Source organism: Panthera onca, chromosome D4 (assembly GCF_046562875.1).
Source record: "Panthera onca isolate mPanOnc1 chromosome D4, mPanOnc1 haplotype 2, whole genome shotgun sequence".
In the NCBI taxonomy this organism is placed as follows: Eukaryota; Metazoa; Chordata; class Mammalia; order Carnivora; family Felidae; genus Panthera; species Panthera onca.
This window is the reverse complement of record NC_138351.1, coordinates 48,401,559-48,423,957: the sequence shown is the minus strand read 5'-3', so window position 1 is coordinate 48,423,957 and position 22,399 is coordinate 48,401,559. Positions and strand designations below refer to the sequence as shown.

At 35.6% G+C, this 22,399-nt stretch overlaps 1 protein-coding gene across 1 annotated transcript in view; it reads left to right on the top strand.

Annotated features, from left to right (window-relative positions):
• The window catches only part of ELAVL2 (ELAV like RNA binding protein 2), a 200,782-nt gene that overhangs the window by 1,392 nt on the left and 176,991 nt on the right, over positions 1 to 22,399 (top strand). The gene's annotated exons all lie outside the window — the stretch shown is intronic.

Genomic DNA, 22,399 nt, shown 5'->3' with positions numbered 1-22,399 from the left:
TTTAAATGTCATTCTGCCATCTTACTATTGTAAGTCCCAGGTTTTTCCGGATTGTCTTGAACCCCTGTCCTCCATTCTCTTTCCCTGTCTCTCATGTGGAGGACCTTTCCGTCTTCTGACAATGAAAATAATAACAGCTACCATCTATTGAGTATTTCACATATTTCAGACACTGTGCTATGTGTTTTACAGGTATCACTCCATTTATTCCTCAGAAAAATCCTAGGAACTATTAATATTACCAGCCTTTTTACAGACGAGAAACCAAAAGGTCTAGTAATTTTTCCAAGTTCACAAAGCTAATAAGTAGTAGGGCTGGGATTTGAACCAATACAATCTGATTCTAGAACCTCTCCTTTAAACTGCTATAGTATATTACCTCCAACTATAATATATGACCTTGGCAACTGCCACACTCTTGCAACAAAATACAATTTATTGCATATGAGCTTTTTACCCAAAAAGTTCCTCACCATGAGAGGAATTCTGAGGCTAATTGCTAAAATGGAAAAATAATTTCTCTCTTTACACTTACACTTTTCACGCTTGACCCAAAAATTTGGCAGAGAGCAAGGATATTTTTGTTGCCAAACCAATCTGTAGAATCAAAGCATAATGATCTGCTTGGAAAATTAGGAAAAGACAAGAGGAAAAAGCAGAGGTACAGAGAGGATCCAAAATGATACCTGTACCCTAAAATGAGTTGGGTCCTAGGGGAACTGCTCTGGTTGCAAAGACAGAGCCATGGAGAGCTCCTGGGTGGCTCAGTCAATTAAGCATCTGACTCTTGGTTTTGGCTCAGGTCATGATCTCACAATCAGTTGACACCGCATCAGGCTTTGTACTGGGAGTGGAGTCGGCTTGGGATTCTCTCTCTCACTCTCCCTCTGCCCCTCCCTCACTTGCTCCTGCTTGCACACTTTCTCTCCCTCTCTCAATCAATCAATAAATAAATAAGATAAAGCCATGTAAATAATGTTGTATCCTACATGTATAGCTTTGGTATTAGTCTGTTAAATGGAGTCAGAATCAGAAAATATAGGAAACAAACATTAATTAGGAATTAGATGAGCTGAATGGTAGAAAAGTATGAATTCATTGTTCAGTATAAAGCCTTATCCTAGAGACCAGCTGTGGGGAAGCAACCAGTAATATAAGATTGAAGAGAGAAGTTAGTGCTATTGACTACACAAACACATAGTGGGGGCATTACTAAGGAGATCTGAGAACATTAGCCCCTGAACATGAGAGTCACATGGCATGTGGAGGTACTTGTACCTGTCTGGGTTCTTAAAGAAACAGAACCAAGACCATGATAGATTAGATAGATAGATAGATACATAGATATTGATACAGATTATTTACTGATTTTTATATTGTACACACATATACATACATACAAAGAAATTTTAAGGGATTGCCTTACACATTTCTGGGAGCTGGCTAGTCTGAGATTGGAAATCTGTAGGGCAGACCAGCAGGCTGGAAGCTCAGGCAGGATTTCTATATCATAACCTTGAGACAGAATTCCTTCTTGCCTGGGAAATGTCAGGTTCTGGTCTTAAGCCAGCTGACTGGAGGAAGTCCACTCACATTATCAAGGGCAATCTCCCTTACTTAATGTCAACAACTATAGATGTTAAGTACATCTACAAAATACCTTCACTGCAACATTAGACTAATATTTAACCAAACAGCCAGGCACCATAGCCTAGCCAAATCAGCACATAAAATTTAGCCACCACAGTATTCTTTTGACATGTTTGGTTTCTACATCTGGTTACGAGGGGAAAAATTCATGAATCAACAAGGGGATTTGCCTCGGTTCAAGAAAGACCCAGGACTGAGAGGAGAGAGCAAGACTGGTGTAAGAATATTAGACTTTTCTTTGGAAAGCTAGTGAAAGGGGAAAGGCAACACAGACTAACTAAGATGATCATGACTTTTAAATATTAGGCTAAATAAGAATTACCTGTTTGTTTGGAAATGTGTTTAAAATTCAGATCCCTATGTTTTTGATTGTGTAAATTTGTGCTAGAATCTAACAATCGTCCCAAGTGATACGGATGCAAATTGCAGAAAGATAACACTTGAGGAAGAATTGGAGTTAATAATGATGTTCATCCACAGCTAAAAGAGAAAGTGAATTCCTAAACATAATACAATCTCAGTGAGAATAAGCTTCACCCACTGAAATGATAGAGTGACCAGCTAGACCTGAATCCTATCATCCCACAGAATGAAGATAGCTCCACAAAACAAAAGCAAATGATAGCCTAGATATGCCAAGCAAATTTAATTTCAAAATAGCCATTTTTGAATGTACAAATGGAATCAGAACAAGTCACAATTGAAAGCCAGTTCAGAATATGGCCTGTACCCTACTTCCCATCCCTACGCCTTTCATTTGTTTGTGGTAATAAAATTAGAGCATATCACAGAGAAAAAGAACAAAGTAACTGCAATGCTAAGTGAACAGTTTGTTCTCTACCCAGTTTTCCAAACTGCTGTTTATGAAAAAAACAACTGTATTCTTTTTGCCAAATGAGATGCTCACTAGTTTGAATGACTTACATAGGGTATATTAGAATTCAAGCATACCAAAGACAAAGCTTCTGACAGAAGATGAGCTTGAAATAAAATTTTAATTGAATTACTGTTGGTAATAGAGAACGAAAAGTGGAGTCAAACTTTCATCTTGTAAGACAAAGCACTATTATTATCATGTGTTTGAAACTGTTCTTGTAGCCATGCAAGGAGAATAAAAACCTCTCCCCCTTTGAACTTGATCTAATTCATAACTGCCATCCAAGGACCTCTAACCAGTTTCATATCATTTAGAATTATGGATTTCTAGAATCTTTGATTTACAAGTGGACCTGATATTAGATTCAAATATCCAAATCCCCTACACTACATATTGGCCAACAAGCTTCCAGCATCTCTTTTCTAACAGTGGGAAAGTATTACCTCAGAAGTAATACCCCTGTATACTTAGCAATCTCAGTTTGAAAGTTTCTCCCTCCTGGGTGGCTCAGTTGGTTGAGCCTCCAACTTCCGCTTAGGTCATGATTTCACGGTTCTTGGGGTGGAGCCCCACACTGGGCTGTGTGCTGACAGCTTGGAGCCTGAAGCCTGCTTTAGATTCTGTCTCCTGATCGCTCTTTGCCCCTGCCCCGCGCGTGCTGTTTCTCTCTCTCTCTCTCTCTCTCTCTCTCTTTCTCTCTCTCTCTCTCTCTCTCTCTCTCGGAAATAAATAAACATTAAAAAACAATTTTTTTAAGTTTCTCTTCTAAAAAAAAAAGTTTCTCTCTTTGATGTGTTCTCTTTTCCTCTCCCTACTTTCCCTAAACACGCTTTTCTACTCTCTGTCCTACTCCTTACCTCCCTACAAACAGAAATAGTCACACACACACACACACACACACACACACACACACACACACACACTGTGTCCCCCACACACTCTAATCCCCTGGGACCTTTAAAAACATTGGCCATAAGAAAGCACACAAGCAGGACTAGAAAATATACCTGATTTCCCCCAAAGTAATCCCTTACTTGGTTTAGAGCACTAATACTTTATTTAACACATGGGAAATAAGGGACCTTCAATTTACTAATAACCTCAATCTTTAATCAGAAGTAAGATTAGATCTATGATTATACAAGGCAAATGTTTTCAGGCATTATGAATTGTTCCATCAAAAATTCTTTACTCTTTATACTCAAGGCTTCTAAGAAGGTAGGAAGGATGAAATATAATTTGATATTAAACTGACGAGGAGGTAGATAAATAATTAGGAATGTGATTTCCGAATAGCCACATTACACAGCTCCTCACTGCAGAGGCAAACATTTTGCAACAGAACTTTTAATGATACTTTTCTTAAAAATGAATGCTCAGATTCTATACATTGTTAGTTCCACGAAAAAATGTGGCCTGGCAGTTAATCAAGGGTGCTTAGTGCCTTCTGTGCATCCAGTTAACACCCTAACACATCACAATAGATGGGTAAATTTTAGATAAAATTTAATTAATTATTTAAAAAATTTTGTACCCTGTATTTAAAAGTTATCAACTTGTAAAAATGAGTTCCTAAAATATGCTAATTTCACATATAATATCAAAATTTATTAAATTGTTTACGGCTCTGTTTATAGACATAAAAAGAACATTAATATTTAATTTTTTACAAACTGACACCCCATGAGGTTGGTAAAATAGCATTATTTACTGACATTTCTTTAAAAATTTACTGAAAACTAACATAACTACATCATAGTGCTCACAAGTCTATTTGTACAGACACAATAGCAGAATAAAGTGAGTTTACATTGTATAAAGGAAATCTTGACCTAGCTAATGAGAAGAAAAATGAGTTGGAATTTTGTCTCTACTACTTACCAGCTATGTGACAATGTAAAACTTATTTAACTTCTCTGAATGTCAATCTCTTCATTTGTAAAACAGGCATAAATTATTATAATTGATATTAAGCTACCTTACAGCATTGTTGTAAAGATTACAAACGTTTTACATGAACTAATAAACACAATACTTGGTACGCAGTAAGGGTCAGTAAATCATAGCTATTGTCTTGTTGATGTTGTTTTACTGTTTTAAGTGACCAAAAGTCAAAAGAAAACAAGATTCAAAACAAAAGCAGACAGCTTAAATAGTTTCTACTGTGTTTATGCCAGTCTTTTGATTTTAGAACTTAAAACTATTGAAATAGCATATTAATATACAAATTTTTATATTTAGTGTGAGTTTCTAGAAAAATCTTCATGATAAATATTACAATTATTTAAAAAATTTTTTTTAACATTTATTCATTTTTGAGAGACAGAGAGACAGAGCACAAGTGGGGGAGGGGCAGAGAGAGAGCCAGAGACACAGAAACCAAAGCAGGCTGCAGACTCTGAGCTGTCAGCACAGAGCCCAACATGGGGCTCCAACTCATGAACTGTGAGATCATGGCCTGAGCTGAAGTCTGACGCTCAACTGACTGAGCCACCCAGGCGCCCTGAATTATTTTTAAATAAATATGAAAAAAAGAGGTGGGAATTACTACAATATGATTTAGACAAGAAAATTGGGCCTCAGAGAAGTCATTGCTTGATCAGGATCACACAGCAAATGCATTAGAAAATCAGAATTTGAGGCAAGTTCTAAAACATGTTTTAATGTTTGGAGTGATAAAGTAATAAGGAAAATCCGAGCAAAAAAAATCAATCTATAAATTAGGAGTGGTTCAACCTGAGACATGGACCAAGATTATATCAGCAAAGGTATTCTAAATTATTTAATCATTATCATATATCCCAAGCAAAAAAGATCATTTCTTTCCATTGACATTACGTTCATAAAACAATGAAATCAGATGTAGGAAATGTTAGTTAAGATATCTCTTTGAATGTCTTAAGTACTAATTAATTAAAGCTATCTCAATTATATGTTAAATAATTTTAATCAGTATATATTATCTATTCTTTAAAAAAATTTTTTTATTGTTTATTTTTGAGAGAAAGAGAGTGCAAGTGGGGGAGGGGCAGGGAGAGAGGGAGACACAGAATCTGAAGTAGGCTCCAAGCTGTCAACGCAGAGCCTGACGCAGGGCTTAACTCAGGAACCACAAGATTATGACCTGAGCCGAAGTCAGATGCTTAACCGACTGAGCCACCCAAGTGTCCCTATATATTATCTATTATTAAATATATTTATATAATATACACAATATCATATATTTTCTATAATATATATATAATCATTATGGTATATATAATATATTGATTACTATCAATAATTTATTTTAAACATTTGTCAGAAATCCTGTAGAAGTAACATTTACACTTGGAAAAAGTCACTTAAGTCAGTATTCATTAAAGTATGCTCCACAGCCCATTTTGTTCGTGAGTTGAATTATTAGTTTATGATACCTAATATATACAGTTCCATTACTAGCAATTTATCAAAAGGAATTATTTTCTCCCCTTAAATTCCAATCAGTAATTGAGTTTATGAGTGAGAATACTGCCAGAGGTGCCTGGGTGGCTCTGTTGATTGAGTGTCTGACTCTGGCTCAGGTCATGGTCTCGCAGTTCATGAGTTCAAGCCCCACGTCGGGCTCTGTGCTGTCAGTGCAGACCCCACTTCAGGATCCTCCGTTCCCCTCTCCCTGTCCCTCCTCTGCTTGTGCTCTCTCTCTCAAAAATAAACATTTAAAAAGCAAAAAAAAAAAAAACCCAAAAAACTGCCAAACAGATGAGTTAGATGATCTGGCAAAAAAGAGTTTAATAAATGCTTGTTGGTTATTTGATCTGTCCATCAGAACTAAAGAAAACTACTATCAGCTTTGGTATATTTCAACTTCAGTATTTTTCCATGCATTTTAATTAGACAAGGCATCCAATGATAACAAGCAACAGTGATTATTATGTGAGAAAATGTCCATACTTTGTCAAGATGCATGCCAAAGTATGCTGAAACATACAAAGGTGAAATGACAATTTCTGGAATTTACTTTAAAATAATTCAGTACGTGGGGGCACCTGGGTGGCTCAGCCGGTTAAGGGTCCGACTTTGGCCCGGGTCATGATCTCACAGTGTGTGAGTTTGAGCCCTGCATCAGGCTCTGTGCTGATAACTCAGAGCCTAGAGCCTGCTTCAGAGTCTGTGTTTCCCTCTCTCTCTCTCTCTCTCTCCCTCTCCCTCTCTCTCTCTCCCCAACTCGCACTGTCTCTCTCTCTCTAAAAAATAAACATTAAAAATCTAAAAATAATTCAGCACATGTATACATAAGGAGATGTTCACATATGTTCACCAAAAGGCATGTAAAAGAATGCTAATGGCAGCAATATTTTTAAAGCCAAAGACTGGAAACAATCCAAATGTTCAACAGTAAAATGGGTATATAATGGCCTATCCATACAACTGAGTACCGTACAACAAGAGCAAACTCCAGCAGGCTGCTACAGCATGGACGAATCTCATAAACATAATATTGAGGACATGAAGACAGACACAAAAGAGTCCATACTACATGATTTTATTTATACAAAATTCCAAAAATAGGCAAAACTAATTAATGATGATAGAGGTCATAATATCAGTTTCCCTTGAAGTTGGGAGTAATGACTAGAAGGGAGCATAAGAAGACTTTTGGGGATCTGCTGTTGTTCTGCTTCTTGATACAGATGCTCATAGGGTTATGTTCTTATGGTTCGTGCACTTTTCTGTAGTTTGTTATTCTTCAAGAAAAGTTTATATAAAATACTCTTACAAAGTAAAAATTATGAAGCAATCATGGTAGTCTTGATAACTGTTGAATTTGGATGATTGGTACACAGAGATTCATTTTACTTTTCTTTCTACTTTTGTGTCTATTTGAAAATTTTCATATTTAAATGTAATCTAAAAAACACTGTATCATTAGGTGGGGACCTGAGAATTTAAAATTTGTGAACCCTTTAGCAATACAGATTCAAGAACTTAAGATATTGGTTTATAAATATACAGTACATTGAATCTTGTGAAAACTAATCAAGATTCTGCCCAAAATGCCCTTCCCCTACACACATAATAGCTTATTATTGAATTAAATTGTCACCTACCCCAGAGAAATTACCTAGCTAATACAAGAATAATCACATTGGACACCAACGTTTATTTTATTAAAGAGCCTGAAGAAATTAAACCAATTGCCAACACTAAGAAAGATGGACATCTTCCCTGGCACCCAAAGAAAATAGTTATGCTTAAGTGATTCTTATTAATGTGTATTATATATATTCTAAAGACTAGTTCTAAAAGATTTGGAGGAAAGATCTGAAAGGGAGGTAAAAAGAAAGGGTGAGTAACTTGAGAGCAGTAAACCTGCAATTTTCAGTAAAGCAACTTCAAATTTAGATGCAGTCAGAGTTGGACAAAATATTATTAGGCTATTGATTTAAGGAGGTAAAGAAAAATTTAGCCTACAAGGAATAGTACAATATTTCATTATGTCAACATGAAATCTCAAGAGTTTGCTGAATAGAATCTACTGGGTATGCATGGCCAACACTTTGTCTTTCAAATTAGGCCATTTTTATACCCACTATATGAAGAATGCTCTTTCTGAGTGTGTTAGTAGTTAAGCTTTGCAAGCCTAAAAAGGTATTCTCATGGTATATGAAGAAATAATTGATTTCTCCCTCTTCTTTGTTTTACTTCTATGACTATGCTTTTTACATTATATATAATCAGAAAACTTGATGCCTGAGGTGAGGCTGGAAATTAACAATATAAGTATTGATTGATTTGCTTTTCATTTTGTAACCATTTGCTAGATTATTCCTACTTTTTTTTAACCTAACTTGAAAAAAATGTTTTATAGCAACCAGTTATAACAGAAGTCAGTTTCTTTTTAAGCAAACTAGCACTGCTTGTTGCTTTTTTATGTTAAAGCTCAAAAGAATTCACACCTAGTCACAGAGTATATGAATTGTAGTTAATAAACCATTACTCTCTGTGAACATTAGGATTCTGGATTCCTACTATTATATATTCCTTAAATTAAAATTTTAAAAAGTCTCCCTCCATTCAGTACAAGTAAAATAGGCTTAACAGTAAGTAATTGCTGATCATTTTTGCCAGATATTTTTATTAGAATTGCATGGTAACCATTGAAATGGGTTTGTATTTTCTTCAGGAACATTAATTTTCGGATTAAATAAAATACATGGTCTTATTTTAAAGCAGGCTCATTTTATACAATAGACCAATTTTTTTAAATGAGCTACCCTACACTTAATGTCATTAGTAAACAATGCCTTTAGTCACACAGGAATACCAGGCTCATACATTTAAAACACTTCAGCATCTTGTTATGCCAGCTGAACCCCTACACAGTGATATAACCTAACAATAGCTACTTATATAACCAAATGAATATAGAAGACCAGATTTTCTAGCACAGATGCTGCCTCTTATTCACCCTCTCTAGGACAATGTCAAAATAGTGATCATTATCTGTATATGTTGAATCTCTATTTGCTATTTTTCTGAGATGCATGAGAAATTGATTGTTATCCCATTCTTTCATAGAATTCCATGGAACATCTACCAACAGAGATTTTCTAGGAGATTTTCTAGGAGATCTAGAGCTCACTATTATATGTCATAGCAGCTATCATAGGGTACATCTGCTATTCATGGGGGGGTAACATTCTATAATGTTAACATCATTCTATCATTAATATCATTAATAGCCAACAATTATTAAGCACTTACAAAGCAATGTGCTAAATCCTTCACGTGCTTAATCTCATTAAATACTCACAATAGCCCTCTGCTTAGATGCTATTTCCCTGTTTTTATTTCCCCATATTATCAGTAAAGAAACCAAGGCTCCAAAGAGATAAACAATGTGCTATTATACAGCTAGAAAATGACAAATTCAGGATTCAAACTAAGTCTATGTGACTCTAAACAGAAAATCACGTCAGACCAATTTATAGCTTTTTAAAATAGTGACTTCTAATATTTTTCTTCCTTTATGCCCATCTTTCTCTAACGCTAAAGCCCCAGCATTTGCTGATAAACTGAGATATTGGCACTAACTACAACACAATTCAAGCATTTATACAAGATATTTGTGATAAATGACCTATTTTCTTTATTTTAAACAACCATCAGATTGTGATGTTTCTTTAAGAGGTGAAATAATAAGTAATTACTATTGAGTATACGCTCAAAAAATTGTAAAATTCAAGTTTTTAGTTGTTATTAACCACAGGATGACAGTTCATATTTTTTCAGTAATGATATAGAAATATCATAGGTTGGGGTGCCTGAGTGGCTCAGTCAGATGAGTGTCCAGCTCCTGATTTCAGCGCAGGTCATGATCTCATGATCTCATGGTTTGTGAGATTGAGCCCCGTGTTGGGGCCTGCTTGGGATTCTCTTCCGTTCCCTCTCTCTCTGCCCCTCCCCAACTCCTGCTGTCTCTCTCATTCTCTCTCTCTCTCTCTCTCTCTCTCTCAAAACAAATAAGCATTAAAAAAAAACTATCATAGGTTTATAAATAAGGGGGGAATTGTATAATATTTGAATCACAGATATTCTACGGGGTAGAAATCTACAGGAATCATCTAGTCTCCTTCTGCCACATCACCCCCAGCTCCAACACATTGTCCATAACATACACACATACCCATCAAATGCTTCAGTACCCTTCAACAGCATTACTATAACTGGAGGGTCCACCTCTGCTTAACTGCCCATCAAAGATGAGAAACTCTATTTTATGAGGAAACTGATTGCAATTTTCAGGTGGTTCCAATTGCTGAAGTTCTTCCAAAAATAGTGCTTGCCCCCCAATCTCACTAAGTTAGGTAACTGAATTCAAATTTATCAGTCAGAATAGCAGTTGAAACATTTATAAATGTTGCCTGTCATCTCATTCTATTTGTCCTTGTGAATTATATCTCTAACTCCTTGAATGTGGTTTGAATGTAATTTCGGGAGGGAATACAGACAAGTACATTTTTTCAATGGGTTTATTTAAGTGGAAGCTCTTCAAAGTTGTTCAGCTCTATCGCTGTCTCAAGAAAGGTTTCTTGTGATTTATCCACTCTCAGAAGTTTTAACCAGAACATGTATGTTAAGTATTTCACAACTTAGTTTCCTATAAAATACTCAAATTTACATAAAATATATTTGCATATAACCATAGAGTTACACACACAATTATAACACTTTACTACAGAGATTTTTGTTCTAAGCGAATGAGTCATGAGAAGGAAAAATAATTCTTCATAACTTTTAAATTAAATTATACATATATAGTTAACATGAATAGATTAGCTTATATAGATTCATATTATGGCTCAATAAGAACTTAGAAAAGTCACTTTACCTGTGTTATAATCTCAAAACAAATCAACCACCGGCAGTGACATCTGAAAAACTAACCTTCCTTCCTGGAAAGCTATTGTTTTCTCATTTAATAATGTAGTATTATAATAATGAGTGCTTTGTTATTTACTTCTGAGTTTGGTGCAGATGTGAGGATAGTGAGTAACTTTGTTTTTATTTGTTTCTGAAACACCATTTACAAGTATTAAGTTATAAGTGAATGTTAAAGCTCTTGCTTTGAGTCCATTTGATATTCAAAAGAGGGCTGATTTTCATCATTGTTCATTTGAGATACTGGAGCATCTTCACCCCAGGTTACACTTTGAAATAGTTTAATTATTTCAAAACATGGAACCAACAAAATAAGACTGGCAGTGTCCTATCCATTTACAACAGAAAATGGAAGATGAAAAGTTCCACCAAATACTTGTCAGACAGCAGAAATCTCATTTTTAAAGCAAAAGTGAGTAATATTTAGTTGAATCAGGAGGTCAATAAATATGTTTGTTGTGGATTATGTAACCTTTATATTTAAATTTAGATTAACACTTCAAATTATTCCTGCTGTTATAAGATAGCAATGCCAAAATTCATCACAAAATTTGAGCAAATTCTTGAAGGAAATGCCAAATGGAACCCAAAGTATTTTATTTTATTTTTTTAAGTTTATTTTTGAGAAAGAGAGACAGAACGTGAGTGGGGGAGGGGCAGAGAGGGAGGCAGACAGAATCTGAAGCAGGCTCTGAAAAAGCCAGCAAAGAGCCGGATGCAGGACTCAAACTCACCAACCCATGAGATCATGACCTGAGCTGAAGTCAGACGCTTAACTGACTGAGCCACCCAGGAAACCAAAGTATTCTAAATTCCTTATTTTTAGCTTAAGTTTCCATGAAAAGATAATGTGAAATATCCCCCTAAGGGAATGATTCAATTTACGTGAATCATATAAACACCTAAATATATTTATGTACATAAAATACATTTATTTTTTAAATTAATTCTGTTACATCAGAAATATTTTTTTTAAATATGAGAATTTTGAAGAATTAAGAAGAACTAACCCATGTCTCTTAAATATAAAGTTATAGCAAGAAACACCACTCTAAATCTAAAATATTTCTGTGAACAGTATATTTTCAACAAATTAAAAAATTAAAATTCACAGTTCATTTGTATAGTACTTTAGCTTGTGATTACTGTATTTTCTTCTTTGTCATAATATTCTGCATTAGATGGTCAGGGAAGGAGGAGGCTAGGGCGGGCTCCTGGAGGGAAAAAAAATGGAACAAGGACATTGTGATTAAGAGCAGAAAGGCTAAGGAAAAAGAGAGGCCTTGAAAAGTCAAGAATAAAAGGAAAGTAAGAGGCAATAATTATGTTTAGTCATGGAAAAGGAGCTGGAAAACTCTCTATGGGGAAGGAAAAAAGGAGTAAACAGCATATTACAATTGTCCCTGTTTGGTGTGCAAGCAGAGGGGATTACGAATTCTGGAAGTAGTAGTATATTCCCACAATGAAATATCATAATACAATAATAAAAATGGACTAACTACATTTATAAGTAACAACATGTATGCATTTTATAATGTTAAAAGAATGCAGGCGAAAGAATACTTACTGTATGATTTTAATCATATGATGGAAAAAACACAAATACAACTAAATTATAGTGCTAGAAGTCAGAGCAGGGGCAATAGTGATTGAGAAAAAGGGTAAAATCCGTACTTCTGAGTGTGGGCAATGTTCCATGTTTTGACCTGGACAATGCTCTCAGGGGTTTTACTTTGTCTGAAGTCATTGAGCTATCCATTTGTATTTTGTGCACTTCTCTGTGTAGGTGTTTCATTCAAAATGAAACAAAACAAAGAAGTATTGAGAAAAAAAAAAAAGCAATGAGATGGTGACGAGACACAACGCCAAACACTAAACTTTAGTAACACAATGTTTAAGACTCAAATGCTGATACTATTCCATCTACTTGGGCCTACTACCCAGAAAAAAAAAATAATGAAAATAAACTAAACCAGTGAACTGAAACTTTTTTAAAGTTCAGGGTTTTTTTTTTTTAATCTTTTTATTGAGTTAAACAAGACAGATTTGGGGGGTGCCTGCCTGGCTCAGTCAGTAGAGCAAGTGACTCTTGATTTGGGGATTGTAAATTCAAGCCCATGTTGGGTATAGGGATTACTTAAAATCTTTTAAAATAAATAGAGAAGACAGATTTAAATAAACTTTAAATATCAACTACACAGCCTTAGGCTTAGTGGGGAAACCAAAAAAGCATTCCCATTAACTCAGAATGTAAAAATATTCTCTACAACATTCATTCATTCATTCAACATTTTAGAGCCAACTGATGCTTGCTTGACAAGATCCTAGGCAGCAGGGACATGTCTTTTTTCAGAAAAGCTAAATAGCCTGCCTTCATAGAGGTTACAGTATTCAGGAAAGCCAATAAATAAGCAAGCAAACAAATATTAGATAGGGATAACTACCATGGGCAAAAAAACAAAGCAAGGTAAGAGAGACAGGGAGGTAAATTGTAATGATGGGTGAGGCATGGCTATTTTACACAGAGTGATCAGGGACATCTTCTCTCTTAAACTGACATTTTAGACAGAGAAAAGAAGTGAAAGCAAATCATGATGACCTCAGAGGGGAATCATGGTGTGGAGGCATTACTCAATCCAAACGCATACCAAAAAGTAAGAAGTATAAAAATTAAAATGGAGGAAGTGAATTATCATTATTACTAGGGTAGTAAAATCATGTACCTAAAAAACCCAAGGGAATGAGCTAAAAAGCTCTTCTAAATATCACTAAGATGACCCAGTAAAATCCTAACATTTAATCAATAACCTTCATATATTCAAACAACAACTTATAACAACAACAACAATTAAAAATTAAAAATTTTAATTAAAAATAAATTAAAAATAGCAACATTAAAAATAGCAACAAAAAGATAAAACACCAGGAATAAAATTAACAAGTAATGTATTAGCTTTATATGAGAAAAATGTTAAAATGCTACTAATGGATACAAAAGAGGAGGTAAATATATTAGAAAGGTATATACCATGTTCTTAGTAAAACTTAAGTTCATAAATACTTTAATGATATTTAATTTTTAAGCTTTAATTTTATCCCAGTAAAAAAGATAATATTTTTGGAATTTGACAAGGTACTTCTAAAGTTCATATGAAAAATAATCAAGATAGAACAGCTAGAAAATTCTGAAAAATAAAGGTACTAAAGAGTCCTAGTCATTTCAAGTATTAAGGTATACTAGCTGAAGAGCCTTAGACATTAAGACAGGTATTGAGAAACTATATTAATTAAAAGATTATAGAATGAATGTGTATGTGGGGGTATGTATCATGAAACATTAATAGACCCAAGTACATGTGGAAATATAATGAATGATAAAGGAGGCATTACAAATTAGGAAAAAGATTGGGCTATACAGGAAATAGTGTGGAAATAAATACTTAGAAAACATAACATTGGATCTATACTGCATACCTCATATTGATGTAAATTCATTGGGGCACCTGGATGGCTCAGTTGGTTAAGTATGACTTCGGCTCAGGTCATGATCTCATGGTTCGTGAGTTTGAGCCTTGCAATGGGCTCACTGCTGTCAGTACAGAGCCCTCTTCGGATCCTCTGTCCCCCTCTCTGCCCCTTCCCCACTGGTTCTCTCTATCTCAAAATAAATAAATACGCTTTAAAAAAAAAGCTCTTAGGGTGAAAAAAGCCTTTTTTCAAGAATTAGTTTAAAAAAAGGATACATTAAAAATGTGAATTAGCTATATAAACTCAATATTTCTGCATAATGAAAGATATCATAAACCAAGTCTAAGAAATGCAATTCAGGAAAAATATTTGCCACTTATATTACAATCATTTGATTTCTTTAATATATTAATTTAATGATAGGAATCTTTAATTCCTATCATTTAATTAAAAAAAAAAAAGTTTCCCCAAATGGTAAAAAGACAGAGACATTTCACAGAAAAGGAAAAAGAGGAGTTCCTAGGTGGCTCAGTCGGTTAAGCATCTAACTTTGGCTCAGGTCATGATCTCACAGGTTCGTGATTTCGAGCGCTGCACCTGGCTCTGTGCTGACAGCTCGGAGCCTGGAGCCTGCTTCAGATTTGGTGTCTCCCTCTCTCTCTGCCCCTCCCCCACTTGCACTCTGTCTCGCTTTCAAAAATAAATAAACATAAAAAAAAGAAAAGGAAAATCAAACAGACCTTAAATTATAAAATTATTTTACTTGTCCTTGTAGTAAAAGATATGCAAATTAAAATGACAGTAATACACTCCTATGTGCCAGAAAATAAGTATTTTCATAAATTGCTCGTAGGAGTATAAATTGATATGTTATCAAAATTTTTAATGTATAAATCATTTTATGCAGCAGTTCTACTTCTAGACATTTTTGCTACAGATGTGCTTGAATAAATGAAAGATGACACATGTAAAAAAAAAAAAGCACAGAATTATTAGTAGTAGCAAAATGTTGGAAAAAAACTTAAGTGTTCATTGATAATGAACCAGCCAAATAAATATTACAGGAAGTGAATATTAAAGTTTCCCCTAAGACATATATAAAGTTCCAAAGACAGAGTGTTACATGTAGAATTTACAAAGCACATTAAAAAAAATCACTGTATCAGACTATTAAAAAACACAATCAACATGGCAAAAAAGCTACTTACAGAATGAGAGAAAATATTTGCAATGATCAGAAAAGGGGTCAGCATCCAGAATATATGAAGAACTCCTAAAACTCAACAACAAAAAATCAACCCAATTAAAAAATTGGCAAAAGACTTGAATAGTCATTTCCCTAAAGATGATGTACAAATGGCCAACAGCCATATGAAAAGATGCTCAACATCAATAATCGTCAGAGAAATGCAAATCACAACCACAATGAGATATCTCACACTCATTAGGAAAAACAGAAAATAACAAGTGTGGTGGAGATTTAGAGAAGTGGGAACTCTTATACTCTGTTGTTTGGATTCTAAAATGGTGCAACCAGCATGGAAAATTTTGGGAATTCCTCAAAAAATTAAAAATAGAACTACCATATGATCTAGCATTTTCACTTGTGGGTATATATCCAAAAGACTTGAAAGCAGGGTCTCAGAGAGATATCTGCACCCCCATGTTTACAGCAGCACTGCACACAGTAGCCAAGTGGTAGAAGCAACCCAAAGGTGCAACAGTGAATGAATGGATAAACAAAATGTGCTTTCTACATACAATGGAATACTATGCATCCTTAAAAAGGAAGGAATTTCTGTCCCATGCTACAACACGAACGCACCCTAAGGATAAGTGAAATAAACCAATCCCAAAATAATAAATACTGTATGATTCCACTTATATGTGACATCTACAGTAGTTAAGGTTATCAAGGATCAGGGTCAGGAGGCAAAGGAGAGGTGTTGTTGAGTGGGTATAGAATTTCAGTTCTGCCAGGTGAAAAAGTTCTGGAGATGTGTTTCACAACAACGTAAATATACACTGCTAAACTGTACACTTAAAAAAAGTAGAGATGATAAATTATATGTTTTTTTATCACAATAAAAATTTTTAAATAACCACTGACATTTAATTTTTGAGTGTTTGATATTACTATAAGTACTTTAGATGAATTGATTCATTTAGACCTTACAGGAACTCCATGAGGAACATAATGCTATTATCTCCATTTTACAGATGAGGAAATTGAAGCTCAGAGAGTTTAAGTAATTTCCCTTGTAATTGGAGACTGCAAGATGTGAACTGGCTTGTTTCGAGACTCTGTTTCTCAAAGTGCTAACCACACTACTACGTCTTCATTACTGACGTGGAGACGGTTTCAAGACCAGTCGATGTCTCAGCTGGATCAAGCTATAAAAATAACGCAAAATATGGAGAGAGGAAGGATTTTGTGGAGTGATTTTCTTGGAGAGAAGTATTGCACTGATGGAAAAGGGAAAGAAGAAGGGATTTTTTCCCTTTTTTAGCGCAAAGATGAACAGGGTCAAATACAAAATTTAAGGGAGCTATCTTTTAGATAGGATGAATGATGCTGCAGTGAACATTTTTTGGTGGTCATATGTTTTCATTTCTCTTGGGTATATCAGTCGAAACAGAAAGTAGATTACTGATTGCCTAAGGCTGGAGAGAAATGGGGGATGACTGCTAATGGGCTTTTTTCTGGGGGGTGATAATTAAAATGTTCTAAAATAGTCATAGTTGAAAACTGAGAATATACTAAAACTATTTAATTGTATACTTTAAATATACAAATTCTGTAATTTGTGAATTATATCTCAAGAAAGCTATTTTTAAATTTTTAAAAAAATGTTCATTTATTTTTGAGAGAGAGACACACACACACACACACACACACACACACACACACACACACACAGAGTGCCAGCGGGGTAGGGGCAGAGAGAGAGGGAGACACAGAATCCAAAGCAGGCTACAGGCTCTGAGCTGTCAGCATAGAGCCTGATGGGGGGCTCGAACCCACAAGCAGTGAGATCATGACCTGAGCCTAAGTTGGACACTTAACTGACTGAGCCACCCAGGAGACCCTCAATAAAGCTGTTTTTAAAAAAAGTTAAGGGGATGCCAGAAACATAGTAATCAAGATAAATAATCATTTAACATAGGATTTTGTTAATATAAATTAATGTAAAACAAATCCACATTAAACAAAAAATCAAACTTTTAGATTAAGATAGGCTGTTGTTGTTTGTCTTAAGACTTTGCATTACTATATAACAGAACAGTCATTTCCAAACAGCCCTGGTTCCAGGGCAGTATAGCCATTGTGGCCTTTCCACTGGGCATATTTCCCTGGGTTGACAAAAGATATGCAGGCATACTGAAAACAGTGAGGCTTTATATGTATAGTAGTCATTTGGGTGGGTGCAGGGGTGGGGGAGGGGAGAGCTTTTAACTTTCTTCCACTTGGTTCAAAATATGAGAGGATATTTTGATGAGTGTATATAAATTTCTTTTTTGTCTCAGATGCAATGGTAGCTCAGCAGAATACTAGAAAGGAGCTTTCATTGGGGCCAGTGAGAAAGCTTGAGATGTGTTCCCTGCAGGGCACCCCACAGGAGCTGAGCAGTTCAAAGGGTAAATAAAAGGCTAACTAACCACTTGATGGTGAAGCCAAGAAAGTTCTGCTGTGGTAAGAGTGACCCACAGTCCCAAGATTGTCAGGGGAAAAGATGTGATTCCCTATTGATAGACTAGGGACAGAAGAGAAAGAGCCAGGCTGGGGCCATCTTTAGTTTGGCCAAACAGAGCTTCTGGAAACTGGCAGGGGTGAGGGAACCTGTCATTGAAGGACTATGAAAAATATGAACTACCAGAGAAATGTAAGTTGAGGCAGGATAGGAAGGAGACTGCTGAAGGAAAAGGTACCTAGCCTATGTCAAAGGATCTCATAGTTGGTGGGACCCAGCAGAGAACCTCTGAAAAGCCCACCAGAGATGGTCAACTTTAAACATATGCCCAGCCTAGAAGGCATGGATAAATGCAGTTTAAAAGGGATTGATTCAAATTTCTTGCCCTTTCCCATCCTCCCAGATTTGAATAATCTCTGAGACAGTGCACTCTGATTTCTGAATTTAGTCTGTGTTTGTGACAAAGTGACTGTCTTTTCCTAAGAGAGAGCAAAAAGTCCTGGGAATCTGCCCATATTTCCACCTAGAGGCAGGGGGAAGGTTACACTCACTAAATAAATTTCAAAGGAGCAGGTGGGGAAACAAAAACTTGTTATCTCATGAGCCTAAGTTACATAATTATGTATGGGTATAAAATTAAATGTTATGCACAACTAAAAATAATGCAGCAGTTGTATATGTTTTTATATGGAACAACCTTTGAGATATAATGAGTTTTTTAAAAGCATAAAATTGTGTATGCTGTATACATTATTTTTATTAAAAAAACTAAAAACTAAAAAACTAAAACTAAACACAAATGCCATTTCTGGAGATTTACACTAGAAACTGATGACAGTAATTCCCTCTAGGGGAAGGATCCATACAGGTGGGAGACAGGAATAGGTAGGATCCTTACCTTTCACTGTAGGCACATTTGTATCTTTTGCATTTTGTGCTGTCTCGTGCCTATCCAAAAAAAAAAGTTAAATATGTTAATTAAAACAAAAAATGTCTTCAAGCTTACACATAAAGATGACCAAATAAAAGTACATTACAAAATAAAAATAGTAAAAACCAGGCCCCTCAAAAATCACATGTGCAAGGGAAGGGGCATAACCCAAAGCCATTAACAAAAAGTGGGGCAATAATGAAGTAAGTATAGGATTCTGGAAGTCAGTATGCGTGAGGAGTCTGCCAACATCAACCTCTAACCTGCCCCACCCCCACGCAAGCTATACTGTTGAGGTCTCTGAGGGGGTCTGAGGTCTCACAGGGCCTCCCTGTGTTCTGAAGGGGAAAAGATGAGAGCACAAGGTATTAGAAGAAGGAAGACATATATATTATATTTACAATACAAAGAGTCTAAGTTGATGATGTGGCTTAGGGTAAGAGCAAACTGTGCCACCAGCTAAAGCCCAGAATTAGACAGATTTATCCACCAAGTCAGAGGCATCATTACCCATCAGAGAAGTCACTCCATCTCCTTGGCATTCCTTTGGTTAAGAAAAGACCAGAATACAGTGCAAATGGATCTTGTCCAAGAGGAAAAGTACCATAAGGAGTAGCAACTTCATCTTTTTCTTCTTTTGACTTGGAAGTAGTAATGATTGCCAAGAAGGAGTTGAAACAAGGAAAGTGAACGATGGTATAGGCTCTCTCTCTGGAAGAAGTGAGGTCTACACTCAGAATTAAGAGACCCACCCCGATTCCAAGTATACACTTCAGTGAGAATGAGATATACCACCACTCCACAAATGGAAACAATGAAACCTGGTAGAAGACCTTGAACAATATATGCCAAGTGGCAGCAGAGCCTAGATGTTCATATAATCTTGAGTTCTCCCTCTTTGCCTTCATGATCCGGGGCGGGGGGTGGTGGGGGTGGGGAATCTAGAACACTAAGTTCTCAGCCATCAGACTCTATATAAGAGGAGAAAACAAACTGGTTTTAGTTAAGGTGGCCTTGTTGTCAAAACATTCCTTTAATTATTAAAAAATAAATGCAGGTCTGGACAGATCCCCATGAACAAGCGCCATGAAAAGTAATAGCCAGGCAACGATGCAAACAAATTAGGAAGGCAGGCAGAATGTATAAAAGACCAATATTGAACCAAGCCTAGAAAAAACATAATGCATGAAAGTTAATTTCTCTACAGGTGCTTTGCTATTTATAACTGAAGAAGAATAAAACAAAAATTCAAAAATGTGTTTAAAAACAGCAGAATGAAGAAAAGAGGGATTGCAAGCCTAAGGAAATAGAAGACTGAAACAGAACCATTAAATAATAATAAAGTTTCAAAAGCAGGAAGACCTGAGATAATCATAGTAAATGCAGATGAAAAAAGAAGAAATTAAGGAATCCGAAAGAAGCTCATAGAAGTTGAAGACTGACAAATTCTGTGTAACAGAGCTGTGTCTCTTAGGTAGAAAACCCAGGGGAGCACAGCAATGTACCCAAAGATACAATTTTTTTTTTAAATGAAGAAGAAACTTTTCTGAAATGAAGCAAACGTTTAATCTGCAGCCTGAAAAGTAACATATATTACAAGATAATTTGATTGGGAATACTCATCTCTAAGTCTATAGTCATACTACCCATACTCAAGGATAAAGAATTCTTAGGCACCCCAAAAAGCAAAGTAAATAAATCACTATTAAAGGAAAATACCCATGCTGGTCTCATATTTTTTTAAGTTTAAATAATTATTTTGAGAGAGAGCAGGAGCAGGGGAAGGGCAGAAAGAGAGGGGGAGAGAGAGAATCCCAAGCAGGTGCTGCACTGTTAGTACAGAGCCCGATGCAGGGGTCTCCAGCCCACGAACCATGAGATCATGACCTGAGCTGAAACCAATAGTTGGATGCTTAACCGACTGAGCCACCCAGATGCCCCATGCTGGTCTCATATTGTTTCACAGTAACATTTGGTAACAGAAACCATTGGAAAATATGTAAGAAATTGTGAAGGAAAGACCTATAATCAAACAGTAATATAAACATCCAAAATATACAAAGTACACATGTCCACAAGGTGTACAACAGCAATAGGTAGAACAGACAGATGTTTTCAAACCTGAAAGAGGTCTGGGGAATACAACACATGTGCACCCTTTGCCAAAACGAAAACAAAACCCCCAAAATAGACAAACAAATATTACTTGATAGTAAATAAAATCCAAGTTTTTTTTGGATTATAAGTAGGACTTACAAAAGGATTGGAAAATAAAGAGGAAAGGAGTAAAAGGTCCTGGGTGAATGTTAAAACTATTTATTTATTTAAAAAAAATTTTTTTTAATGTTTATTTCTGAGACAGAGAGAGACAGAGCATGAGTGGGGGAGGGGCAGAGAGAGAGGGAGACACAGAATCCGAAGCAGGCTCCAGGCTCTGAGCTGTCAGCACAGAGCCTGACACGGGGCTTGAACTCACAAACCATGAGATCATGACCTGAGCCGAAATCGGTCACTCAACCGACCGAGCCACCCAGGCGCCCCAATGTTAAAACAATTTAAAGTATGTCTAAATAATTGCAGCACAGAACACAAATGTAAAAACCTTGACAATATATAAATAATATATCGGGGCGCTTGGGTGGCTCAGTTGGTTAAGTGTCGACTCAGGTCACTCGCGGTTCGTGGGTCCGAGCCCCATGTCAGGCTCTGGGCCTGGAGCTTGCTTTGGATTCTGTGTCTCCCTCTCTCTCTCTGCCCCTCCCCTGCTCACACTCTGTGTCTCTCTCTCAAAAATAAATAAGACATTTAAAAAAATTTTTTTAAATATAAATAACAAGATCAAGAGGTGGGAGAAGGGAAAAGAAAGAAGCTAATATCTTCATCTTTCAGAGCAGGGAAACAATTGATGCCATCTACAGTTGAAATGTGCAGGTTTTAAAACTATGATTTCAACATTTTAGTTTTTTTAATAATATCTTTCTAACTTTAGAGGGATCTCCTAAGAATTAACGTATGTTATACTGGATACAACATTTATTTGAAGTTTAGCAATCCATTCCAATTCATTTCAGCTTCATTTGGCTTCATTCTAATTCATTCTACTTACAAAAATAGCAAGTATTATATGTTAAAAAAGGGATTTGGGGTGATTTTTTTAAAAACTTCTTTTTACTTTTCTGCATGACTTGAGCTCATTATAATGAACAAGTGTTATATTTATAAAATCAATAAAGTAATTTTTCTTTTAGAAATGAACAGGAAAGATAAAAACAGAGACATTTAATTTTTTTTTAACAAACTGATGTTGAGCTCAATAAAAACAGGGTTGTAATTTAATTATTTCTCGGACTTAAGATT